Source organism: Oncorhynchus tshawytscha, linkage group LG01 (genome assembly GCF_018296145.1).
Source record: "Oncorhynchus tshawytscha isolate Ot180627B linkage group LG01, Otsh_v2.0, whole genome shotgun sequence".
NCBI lineage: Eukaryota > Metazoa > Chordata > Actinopteri > Salmoniformes > Salmonidae > Oncorhynchus > Oncorhynchus tshawytscha.
In genome coordinates this window covers 33,595,766-33,609,631 of record NC_056429.1, presented here as the reverse complement: position 1 = coordinate 33,609,631, position 13,866 = coordinate 33,595,766, and positions in this window count along the sequence as shown.

The window sequence follows — 13,866 nt, the reverse complement described above, 5'->3', positions numbered from 1 at the left end:
GCCTTAAATGCTTCAGGAGGCTTTGTTTTCCCCATCACTAGCTACCAGGGGTTGGAACTGTTTTTATTTTATTTTTATGTTGCCTGTATTTAACTAGGCAAGTCAGATAATAACAAATTCTTATTTACAATGACAGCCTACCAAAAGGCCTCCTGTGGGGATGGGGGATTAAAAATAAAAAATGTAACAAAAATATAGGACAAAACACACATCACAACAAGAGACTCTACAACACTACATAAATAGAGACCTAAGACAACAACATAGCATGGCAGCAACACATGACAACACAGCATGGTAGCAACACAGCATGACAACAACATGTTAGCAACACAAAATGGCAGCAGCACAACATGGTACTGTAGCAGCACAAAACATGGTACAAACATTATTGGACACAGACAACCATTGGAACTGGTTCAGAGAACAGAACTGAAAACCATAAAAAACTCAATCAGGAACTGAAGTGATCCATTCTCTTCTGGAACAGAACCATTATTTTAAAAGCATTGATATGGGTTTAATAACGTTATTTTACGTTCCCAACATTTTTTCTAGTCCCACAAACAGTGCCTATGCAAAACGCTCATTCTGTCACTCCAGCGTCTGCCTGCAAACTGTGCCAGTGTGTGTTTAGGCTACCTACCCCTCCCCCTTCCAAAGCATAGGCTACTGTACCTGGCCACTTTTTCAATGCTGGTTGAGGATACTATAGGCCTAGTTATCATGTTTCACGTTGGATTTATTAACTCGAAAAAGGTAAGACTTGTTTTTAAATCTGGTGCTGTTCTGCACAGAATCTTGTTAGCTATCGAGCTCAAGCTTGTTAGCTAGCTAGCTCAAAGGACATTCAAAGTATCTTCATAGAAGCCAATCCTCCTAGGCATAATTCTGTGGACCTAATTCAAATAATACTTGTCATAACAAGATGCTTAGTGCTTTAAGCCTGCTCCTCAACCCTCTCTCGCTCTCTCCCCACTTGTAACATTTCAGTCAAATTTTGCGCCATAGGCTACACTTGTCTGTCCATCACGGTGTAAACAACTAGCTTGCCTGCTCTATCCGCACTGATTGGTGAAGTAATTTAATGAGCTAAATGTAAAAACAGTTGATTTCACAGGTTAAAAAAAGGAACAATATAAACCAATACATTTTGGGAGGTTCAAACCGGTTCAGAACAAAAACAAATGTTGGAAAAGGATTTCGGTTCCAACCCCTGCTAGCTACACCCAACACTACGACCAAGTAGGCCCCGCGCAGTGCAAGACAGCCCAGCAAGCAGCCACCGACAACAGAGCCAGGCTACCAAGAGCTTAACTCATACAAGGCTCTCTATAGCACTAATAATGGAAAGTGCTTATTTCCAGGATGTAAGCATGTTAGAGGAGGAAAACTGTTACATGTAGGGTATGTAAACATATAAAGTGGCATTGTTTAAAGTGGCTAGTGATACATGTATTACATAAAGATGGCAAGATGGCAAGATGCAGTAGATGGTATAGAGTACAGTATATACATATGAGATGAGTAATGTAGGGTATGTAAACATATTAAGTAGCATTGTTTAAAGTGGCTAGTGATACATTTTTACATCAATTTTTCCATGCGCGCTAATAGTGTTTCAAACGTCAATCGCTCTGAGACTTGGAGTGGTTATTCCCCTTGCTCTGCATGGGTAACGCTGCTTCGAGGGTGGCTGTTGTCATTGTGTTCCTGGTTTGAACCCAGGGAGGAGCGAGAAGAGGGACGGAAGCTGTACTGTTACACTGGCAATACTAAAGTGCCTATAAGAACATCCAATAGTCAAAGGTTAATGAAATACAAATGGTATAGAGGGAAATAGTCCTATAATTCCTATAATAACTACAACCTAAAACTTCTTACCTGGGAATATTGAAGACTCATGTTAAAAGGAACCACCAGCTTTCATATGTTCTCATGTTCTGAGCAAGGAACTTAAACGTTAGCTTTCTTACATGGCACATATTGCACTATTACTTTCTTCTCCAACACTTTGTTTTTGCATTATTTAAACCATATTGAACATGTTTCATTATTTGTTTGAGGCTAAATTGATTTTATTGATGTATTATATTAAGTTAAAATAAGTGTTCAGTATTGTTGTAATTGTCATTATTACAATTAGAGGTCGGCCGATCGGCAGACTAGAGGTCGGCCGATTAATCGGTATCAGCATTTTGGTCTTCCAATAATCGGTATCGGCGTTGAAAAATCATAATCGGCCGACCTCTAGTCTGATGGCCTTGAGATAGAAGCTGTTTTTCAGTCTCTCGGTCCCTGCTTTGATGCACCTGTACTGACCTCGTCTTCTGGATGATAGAGGGGTGAACAGGCAGTGGCTCGGGTGGTTGTTGTCCTTGATGATATTTATGAACTTTCTGTGACATCGGGTGGTGTAGGTGTCCTGGAGGGCAGGTAGTTTGCCCCCGGTGATGCGTTGTGCAGACCTCACTACCCTCTGGAGAGCCTTACGTTTGTGGGCGGAGCAGTTGCCGTACCAGGCAGTGATACAGCCCAACATGCTCTCGATTGTGCATCTGTAAAAGTTTGTGAGTGCTTTTGGGGACAAGTCAAATTTCTTCAGCCTCCTGAGGTTGACGACGCGCTGCTGCAACTTCTTCACCACGCTGTCTGTGTGGGTGGACCAATTCAGTTTGTCCGTGATGTGTATGCCGAGGAACGTAAAACTTACTACCCTCTCCACTACTGTCCCGCCGATGTGGATAGGGGGGTGCTCCCTCTGCTGTTTGCTGAAGTCCACTTTCATCTCCTTTGTTTTGTTGACGTTGAGTGTGAGGTTATTTTCCTGACACCACACTCCGAGGGCCCTCACCTCATCCCTGTAGGCCGTCTCATCGTTGTTGGTAATCAAGCCTACCACTGTAGTGTCGTCTGCAAACTTGATGATTCAGTTGGAGGCGTGCATGGCCACGCAGTCATGGGTGAACAGGGAGTACAGGAGAGAGCTCAGAACGCACCCTTGTGGGGCCCCAGTGTTGAAGATCAGCGGGGTGGAGATGTTGTTACCTACCCTCACCACCTGGGGGTGGCCCGTCAGGAAGTCCAGTACCCAGTTGCACAGGGCGGGGTCGAGACCCAGGGTCTCGAGCTTGATGACGAGTTGAGGGTACTATGGTGTTAAATGCTGAGCTGTAGTCGATGAACAGGAGTAAGCAAAGCGGTAAGCAAATTGGAGTGGGTATAGGGTGTCAGGTAGGGTGGAGGTAATATGGTCCTTGACTAGTCTCTCAAAGTACTTCATGATGACGGAAGTGAGTGCTACGGGGCGGTAGTCATTTAGCTCAGTTACCTTAGCTTTCTTGGGAACAGGAACAATGGTGGCCCTCTTGAAGCATGTGGGAACAGCAGACTGGGATAAGGATTGATTGAATATGTCCATAAACACACCAGCCAGCTGGTCTGCGCATGCTCTAAAGACGCGGCTGGGGATGCCGTCTAGGCTGGCAGCCTTGCGAGGGTTAACACGTTTAAATATTTTACTCGCGTCGGCTGCAATGAAGGAGAGCTGCAATCCACAGGTTTTAGTAGCGGGCCGTGTCCGTGGCACTGTATTGTCCCCAAAGCGAGCAAAGAAGTTGTTTCCTGGTCCGCGACGGGGCTGGTTTTCTTTTTGTAATCCGTGATTGACTGTAGACCCTGCCACATACCTCATGTCTGAGCCGTTGAATTGCGACTCTACTTTGTCTCTATACTGACGCTTAGCTTGTTTGATTGCCCTGCAGAGGGAATATCTACACTGTTTGTATTCGGTCATGTTTCCGGTCACCTTGCCCTGGTTAAAAGCAGTGGTTCTCGCTTTCAGTTTCACGCGAATGCTGCCATCAATCCACTGTTTCTGGTTTGGGAATGTTTTAATAGTTGCTGTGGGTACGACATCGCCGATGCACTTGCTAATAAACTCGCTCACCGAATCAGCGTATTCGTCAATGTTGTTGTTTGACACAATGCGGAACATATCCCAATCTATGTGATCGAAGCAATCTTGAAGCATGGAATCAGATTGGTCGGACCAGCGTTGAACAGACCTGAGCGTGGGAGCTTCCTGTTTTAGTCTCTGTCTATAAGCTGGGAGCAAAAAATGGAGTCGTGGTCAGCTTATCCAAAAGGAGGGCGGATGAGGGCCTTATATGCGTCGCGGAAGTTAGAATAACAATGATCCAGGGTTTTACCAGCCCTGGTAGCACAATCGATATGCTGATAGAATTTAGGGAGTCTTGTTTTCAGATTAGCCTTGTTAAAATCCCCAGCTACAACACTTCCGGCGCCGACAGAGATGGCCGCCTCGCTTCGCGTTCCTAGGAAACTATGCAGTTTTTTGTTTTTTTTACGTGTTATTTCTTACATTAGTACCCCAGGTCATCTTAGGTTTCATTACATACAGCCGAGAAGAACTACTGAATATAAGATCAGCGTCAACTCACCATCAGTACGACCAAGAATATGTTTTTCGCGATGCGGATCCTGTGTTCTGCCTTACAACCAGTGTAACAGAGTGGATCACATGCAGCGACCAAAAAAAAAACGACTCAGAAAAAGAGGGAAACGAAGCGGTCTTCTGGTCAGACTCCGGAGACGGGCACATCGTGCACCACTCCCTAGCATTCTTCTTGCCAATGTCCAGTCTCTTGACAACAAGGTTGATGAAATCCGAGCAAGGGTAGCATTCCAGAGGGACATCAGAGACTGTAACGTTCTCTGCTTCACGGAAACATGGCTAACTGGAGAGACGCAATCCGAAGCGGTGCAGCCAGCGGGTTTCTCCACGCATCGCGCCGACAGAAACAAACATCTTTCTGGTAAGAAGACGGGCGGGGGCGTATGCCTTATGGCCAATGTGACATGGTGTGATGAAAGAAACATACAGGAACTCAAATCCTTCTGTTCACCTGATTTAGAATTCCTCACAATCAAATGTAGACCGCATTATCTACCAAGAGAATTCTCTTCGATTATAATCACAGCCGTATATATCCCCCCCCAAGCAGACACATCGATGGCTCTGAACGAACTTTATTTAACTCTCTGCAAACTGGAAACGATTTATCCGGAGGCTGCATTCATTGTAGCTGGGGATTTTAACAAGGCTAATCTGAAAACAAGACTCCCTAAATTTTATCAGCATATCGATTGCGCAACCAGGGGTGGAAAGACCCTGGATCATTGTTACTCTAACTTCCGCGACGCATATAAGGCCCTGCCCCGCCCCCTTTCGGAAAAGCTGACCACGACTCCATTTTGTTGATCCCTGCCTACAGACAGAAACTAAAACAAGAAGCTCCCACGCTGAGGTCTGTCCAACGCTGGTCCGACCAAGCTGACTCCACACTCCAAGACTGCTTCCATCACGTGGACTGGGAGATGTTTCGTATTGCGTCAGACAACAACATTGACGAATACGCTGATACGGTGTGCGAGTTCATTAGAACGTGCGTTGAAGATGTCGTTCCCATAGCAACAATTAAAACATTCCCTAACCAGAAACCGTGGATTGATGGCAGCATTCGTGTGAAACTGAAGGCACGAACCACTGCTTTTAATCAGGGCAAGGTGTCTGGTAACATGACTGAATACAAACAGTGCAGCTATTCCCTCCGCAAGGCTATCAAACAAGCTAAGCGCCAGTACAGAGACAAAGTAGAATCTCAATTCAACGGCTCAGACACAAGAGGCATGTGGCAGGGTCTACAGTCAATCACGGACTACAGGAAGAAACCCAGCCCAGTCACGGACCAGGATGTCTTGCTCCCAGGCAGACTAAATAACTTTTTGCCCGCTTTGAGGACAATACAGTGCCACTGACATGGCCTGCAACGGAAACATGCGGTCTCTCCTTCACTGCAGCCGAAGTGAGTAAGACATTTAAACGTGTTAACCCTCGCAAGGCTGCAGGCCCAGACGGCATCCCCAGCCGCGCCCTCAGAGCATGCGCAGACCAGCTGGCCAGTGTGTTTACGGACATATTCAATCAATCCCTATACCAGTCTGCTGTTCCCACATGCTTCAAGAGGGCCACCATTGTTCCTGTTCCCAAGAAAGCTAAGGTAACTGAGCTAAACGACTACCGCCCCGTAGCACTCACATCCGTCATCATGAAGTGCTTTGAGAGACTAGTCAAGGACCACATCACCTCCACCCTACCTGACACCCTTGACCCACTCCAATTTGCTTACCGCCCAAATAGGTCCACAGACGATGCAATCTCAACCACACTGCACACTGCCCTAACCCATCTGGACAAGAGGAATACCTATGTGAGAATGCTGTTCATCGACTACAGCTCGGCATTCAACACCATAGTACCCTCCAAGCTCGTCATCAAGCTCGAGACCCTGGGTCTCGACCCCGCCCTGTGCAACTGGGTACTGGACTTCCTGACGGGCCGCCCCAGGTGGTGAGGGTAGGCAACAACATCTCCTCCCCGCTGATCCTCAACACTGGGGCCCCACAAGGGTGCGTTCTGAGCCCTCTCCTGTACTCCCTGTTCACCCACGACTGCGTGGCCATGCACGCCTCCAACTCAATCATCAAGTTTGCGGACGACACAACAGTGGTAGGCTTGATTACCAACAACGGCGAGACGGCCTACAGGGAGGAGGTGAGGGCCCTCGGAGTGTGGTGTCAGGAAAATAACCTCACACTCAACGTCAACAAAACTAAGGAGATGATTGTGGACTTCAGGAAACAGCAGAGGGAACACCCCCATCCACATCGATGGAACAGTAGTGGAGAGGGTAGCAAGTTTTAAGTTCCTCGGCATACACATCACAGACAAACTGAATTGGTCCACTCACACAGACAGCATCATGAGGAAGGCGCAGCAGCGCCTCTTCAACCTCAGGAGGCTGAAGAAATTCGGCTTGTCACCAAAAGCACTCACAAACTTCTACAGATGCACAATCGAGAGCATCCTGGCGGGCTGTATCACCGCCTGGTATGGCAACTGCACCGCCCTCAACCGTAAGGCTCTCCAGAGGGTAGTGAGGTCTGCACAACGCATCACCGGGGCAAACTACCTGCCCTCCAGGACACCTACACCACCCGATGCTACAGGAAGGCCATAAAGATCATCAAGGACATCAACCACCCGAGCCACTGCCTGTTCACCCCGCTGTCATCCAGAAGGCGAGGTCAGTACAGGTGCATCAAAGCTGGGACCGAGAGACTGAAAAACAGCTTCTATCTCAAGGCCATCAGACTGTTAAACAGCCACCACTAACATTGAGTGGCTACTGCCAACACACTGTCAATGACACTGACTCTACTCCAGCCACTTTAATCATGGGAATTGATGGGAAATGATGTAAATATATCACTAGCCACTTTAAACAATGCTACCTTATATAATGTTACTTACCCTACATTATTCATCTCATATGCATACGTTGATACTGTACTCTATATCATCGACTGCATCCTTATGTAATACATGTATCACTAGCCACTTTAACTATGCCACTTGGTTTACATACTTATCTCATATGTATATACTGTACTCGATATCATCTACTGTATCTTGCCTATGCTGCTCTGTACCATCACTCATTCATATATCCTTATGTACATATTCTTTATCCCCTTACACTGTGTTATAAGACAGTAGTTTTTTTGGAATTGTTAGTTAGATTACTTGTTCGTTATTACTGCATTGTCGGAACTAGAAGCACAAGCATTTCGCTACACTCGCATTAACATCTGCTAACCATGTGTATGTGACAAATAAAATTTGATTTGATTTGAGCTACAATGAATGCAGCCTCAGGATATGTGGTTTCCAGTTTACATAGAGTCAAATAAATAAATAAAAGATAAGGATAGAACATAAAGTTAATGGCTCAGTAGAATAGAAAATACATTTTAGCATACAATAAATGCAATACAGGAAGGCACAATTTATTGTACAATATTTAAACCATTGGGTTAATAAAGACAGGGTTTTGCTAGTACAAGTCATGCGCATGGTCAGAATACTGTACCGGAGACAGTTCTATACTAACAATAGTTAGTCGCCGTAATCTATAGTTTAGAGGGTCATTCTTAGAGATGTACTGTATATGTTTCTACCACACTACTCTTGAACCTCTGAGGGCTCTAGGTACCTCGAGGAGGTGCCAAGATGGCGGCTTGAACAGAGTTTTTTTTTACCGAGCTCCGTACCAAACTTCAGAAAGATTGTGAAAAATAGTCATTACTATTTTTAATTGTTCAAGATATAAGACCTTTCCTGTGACTGGAATAATAATTGTATAATTTATTTCGGCATGTCCAAGCAAAGTCATGACAAAAAAAGTAAGGAAGAAGTTAGCCGTTCTATTGCTAATCAACAAGAGAGAAAGGTGCTTATAATATCATGCTTTCGAATGCTGTTGAAGATGACGAATTCCCCTCTTTACTTTCCCCTGGTTACTCCATGCAAACCTCAACCCTCCAAAAAACCCAGCATGAACTCTGACATCGTGGCTACCCTCTCCTTACTCATCAACTCCAGGTGTGACGCCATTGAGAAAATGGTTGGTGCGAACACCATGGTTATCGAAGGCTTGAAAAAGACTGTGGAGTTTGCATGTGGTGAAATCAAGGATGTGAAAACGAGAGTCGCAAAAGTTGAAAAAAGGGTGGAAAGGGTGGAAAAGAATAACAATGTCTACCATAGACGTCTCACTGATCTGGAACAATACACAAGAAAATGGAACCTGAGACTCTACGGCTTGCCAGAGGTGGAGAATGAAGATGTGTGAGGAGAGGATATCCGCATCTGCCAAGAGGTTTTGCCTGCAGAGAAGAACAAAGTTGGTGATACCATCGACGTTGTGCATCGCCTCGGCAAAAAGCAACAGCAAAAAATTAAAGACCAAGGGGTATCATCATCCTCTTCACTGCCAGATTCTACAGGGATGCTGCCTGGAAAGCTGCTAGAAAGAACGCTTTCCTTCAGAGCCACGGTATGCGTTTCGCCGAGCATCTCAGCCCGGAGGACATAGAAAGAAGGAACAAGTTGTGGCCAACGATCAAGATAGCACGAAATGAGGGAAAGGCTGCTTACTTCGTCGGAGGACGAGGCTTCATCAACGGTTCAGAAATCCATATTCCTCCCTAAAATCTCACTAGAAGGAACAGGTTGATGGTTTCAGCCATGGTATTCACATTTTCCTTGTGTTGTTTTCCTAACAAGCATCAGGTGACTATTTTTCAGGAATACTCAGGTATTTCAATTTATTAGTTTGTTCTGGTAAGACCAGAAGACCTATTTTGTTTACAAACTTACGAAGAAGATTGAAAGCTGTATTTAATTTTTATGTATACAGTAACTAAGGTACTGTTTTAAAGGGCTGCTCTGACTTTACACGGTTATTGCTCTATTTAGTTATTAATACTTATTTCCAAAAAAGGTCTTTGGAACATTTATATGTAAAACATTTTGTTATTCAATTATTTTATGATCAGTTTTCATATGCACTTAAAATAGTAGGCACCCTTTTATTTAAATTATTATTCGTTATTTTATTTCTCAGAATAGTTCCTGATTACACTAAGGAGGGTTTTTAGTCTCTCTTACTACAAGAACCCTTGGTTTGGTCTTGAACATAATTTTCAGTTGAGTTGAATTTCAAAGCCGGATAACGTCTAGCTCAAGCTATTTTCACTTTAAATTGACTTAAATGGTGCAGATCTTGGTTCCTTATGGTTTACATTCACTGCTCCAATGTCTTTGACTCATCCTACTACAGTTTATACTTTTATATAATCTTTGTTGTTTTGTCTTTGTCTATAGTATCTCTTAATGCTAGGGGGTTACCAAAACAATGTGAAGCGCAAGGCCTTCTTTTTATTTGCTAAACAATTTCAAGCAGATTTTTGCTTCTTTCAAGAGTCTCACTCAATTTCTGCTGATGCCAACTTCTGGAGGTCACAGTGGGGCAACAATATTTGGCTTTCCCATGGATCTGAATGCTCCGCTGGTGTCACTACAATGAAAAATACCTTTGAGGGTAATATTCTACACTTGGAATGTGATCCCTTTGGTCACTTTATTTGTCTTGTGATCAGTTACAATGACCCTACGCTCATTACTGTAAACTTCTACGGGTACAACACCAAACATGAGAATGATGAGTTGCTTGAATCTGTAGAGAAACATATACTTCAATGGTTATCTAAATTTCCCAATTCGTTATTATTGATAGGAGGGGACTTTAACATTACTATAGATACTTCAACTGATAGATCACCCCTAGGTAGGCCAACCAATCAGAATTTGGGTTTAATACTTTTTATGGAAAAGTTTGATCTTACTGATATATGGAGAGAGAGGTTTCCGGCCGACAGATCATTCACTTGGAGTAACAAAACAGGTTCCAGGCAATCCAGAATAGATTTTTGGCTTATATCCAAATGTATTGACAGTGAGTGTGTTACTACAAATATTTGAACTACTCCCCTCACAGACCATAGGGCTATTTACATTGATATCAAAATATTTACCCCTGATACTAACCTTGGTAGAGCATTCTACTGGAAGCTAAGTAGCTCATTATTAAATAATGATATAGTTAAATTTGAGGTCAAATATCTGCTCTCACACTTTTGGGAAAGGGCTTGTGAAGAAAAATCTTATTGCAAGAACTGGGAGCTCTTATATTTGAAGTCTCCAAATACCTTAGAAAATATGGAAGTAATCTTGCTAAAACCAGAAGAGATGAGGAGGAAAAGGTGATCATTAAGATAACTTCCCTTTCTCAGAGGTCCCCAGCCGACCTCTCGGGGGAGGAGAAGATGGAACTAATTGAGTTACAAAATAAACTGGATAATATATATAAATTAAAAGCAGAAGGAGCCATTATTAGATCTAGGAAAAAATGGATTGAGGAGGGAGAACATAATTCATCCTATTTCTGTAGACTTGAGAAATTTCACTCTAAAAATAACACTATCCATAAGTTAAACATTGATGGTGTTATTACAGATTACCAAAAATTAATCTCTAAATACTGTAGCAATTTTTACAAAAAATTGTATAGCTCTACGTACTGTCAGGAATCCACAGATGTGTTTTTTTAACTCACTGAATAATGTTCACTCTATCAGTGATATAGAATCTAAACAGTGTGATGAACCCATCAAAGTTGAAGAGATTATAGAGTCTATAAAACATCAAAAGAACAATAAATCACCAGGTGTTGATGGAATTACATCAGAATTTTACAAATTATTTTCTGAACAAGTTGCTCCCTTCCTATTTGAAGTCTTTTTAGAGAGTATTAAAAACAACGTTCTCCCTCCTACAATGAGTCAGGGGTTAATAACACTGATACCTAAGCCTAAAAAAGAAGTGCTGCTCATCGATAACTGGCGTCCAATTTGTCTTCTTAATAATGACTATAAGATATTAGCCTTACTACTTGCAAAAAGAATTAAAGAAGTCCTGGATGCAATCATTGATGAAACACAGTCTGGCTTCATGAGGAACAGACATATTTCTAACAATTTCAGACTAGTATTAGACCTACTTGACTACTCAGACCTAATAACTGAGGATAGCTTCATATTATTTTGATTTGATTTTTATAAAGCATTTGACACAGTAGAGCATCAGTTTCTCTTCCACTTCCTTGAGAGACTTGGCATTGGGGATTTTTTCTGTATTGCTAATAAGCCTCTCTATGCAAATGGTAACAGTTCTATCAAATTGACATATGGCACCTCACCTAGATTTGAGTTAAAGAGAGGAATTAGGCACGTTCTAATGAACTCGCACACCGAATCAGCGTATTCGTCAATGTTGTTGTCTGACGCAATACGAAACATCTCCCAGTCCACGTGATGGAAGCAGTCTTGGAGTGTGGAGTCAGCTTGGTCGGACCAGCGTTGGACAGACCTCAGCGTGGGAGCCTCTTGTTTTAGTTTCTGTCTGTAGGCAGGGATCAACAAAATGGAGTCGTGGTCAGCTTTTCCGAAAGGGGGGCGGGGCAGGGCCTTATATGCGTCGCAGAAGTTAGAATAGCAGTGATCCAGGGTCTTTCCACCCCTGGTTGCGCAATCGATATGCTGATAAAATTTAGGGAGTCTTGTTTTCAGATTAGCCTTGTTAAAATCCCCAGCTACAATGAATGCAGCCTCCGGATAAATCGTTTCCAGTTTGCAGAGAGTTAAATAAAGTTCGTTCAGAGCCATCGATGTGTCTGCTTGGGGGGGGATATATACGGCTGTGATTATAATCGAAGAGAATTCTCTTGGTAGATAATGCGGTCTACATTTGATTGTGAGGAATTCTAAATCAGGTGAACAGAAGGATTTCAGTTCCTGTATGTTTCTGTCATCACACCATGTCACATTAGTCATTAGGCATACGCCCCCGCCCCTCTTCTTACCAGAAAGATGTTCGTTTCTGTCGGCGCGATGCGTGGAGAAACCCGCTGGCTGCACCGCTTCGGATAGCGTCTCTCCGGTTAGCCATGTTTCCGTGAAGCAGAGAATGTTACAGTCTCTGATGTCCCTCTGGAATGCTACCCTTGCTCGGATTTCATCAACCTTGTTGTCAAGAGACTGGACATTGGCAAGAAGAATGCTAGGGAGTGGTGCACGGTGTGCCCGTCTCCGGAGTCTGACCAGAAGACCGCTTCGTTTCCCTCTTTTTCTGAGTCGTTTTTTTGGGTCGCTGCATGTAATCCACTCCGTTACACTGGTTGTAAAGCAGAACACAGGATCCGCATCGCGAAAAACATATTCTTGGTCGTACTGATGGTGAGTTGACGCTGATCTTATATTCAGTAGTTCTTCTCGGCTGTATGTAATGAAACCTAAGATGACCTGGAGGAAAGTGTTCAGTAATGCAGTGAAATGGTTTGACCCAATCTAATGGCCTATTCTCAACACACTCTTACGGTCTCTCATACGGTCTCTCACCTAAGAGCACGTCAGTGGCATGATAAAATTCAATCAGTGCTTGTGTGCTGTGCTACACTGAATGCTATGTAATATAATTCCGTCTTTGAGCACGCTAAAGTCAGTGATACAGTGATTGTATATTGTAGTACTTCCTGTAAATGGTCATGAATGCGGTGCATAATGGTACTGTACCTGTTTCTGTTGTATGGTCTGTGACATGAGAGCCATGCCAGGCGCGTGGAGGAGGAGCAGGGAGGATGGAGGAGCAGGCTTCCTAGACAGAGGCCAGGCTTTAGGCCACAGTGGTCTCACTCAGATTGGAGTTGGACACACTCAGACGGCTGCATCAGAATGAGGTACCTAGAGCCTTTTTTATTTTTATTTTTTATTAACAACAAATCAATACATAAAGCACATGAGGGAACACAAGCATACATAGATTACAAACAATGGACAATCGAGCTAGTGGGTACAATATCACATTACAATTACACAAGGACCTTAAGGGACATACATATACTTACAATTCTAACAGCTTTTTTGTTAGTAGAGCATTTAACCATCTTAAATTACAGTTCAATTTCTTTTTGTAGGGTAAGAAAATGTGTACATGAAATTTGGCCAAAAGAATAATGAAATTAATTACATAAAAATGTTTCAGCTTATTTCTATTGTATGTAAAGAATCCAAACAGTACATCTTTCCACAATAGTGTAAAATCTTCATAAATGTGTTCAATTATAAACCTACGGATGTCTTGCCACAGTTTTCTTACATGCATACAATGCCAAAAAAGATGCAACACTGTTTCTGGGTGGTCATTACAAAAGGAGCAATTTGAGTTGATGTTTTCCTTAAACTTCTTCATATAGTGGTTGGCAGGATAATATTTATGAATATTTTAAAGGAAATTTCCTTAATTTTGTTAACAAGTAGGTATGT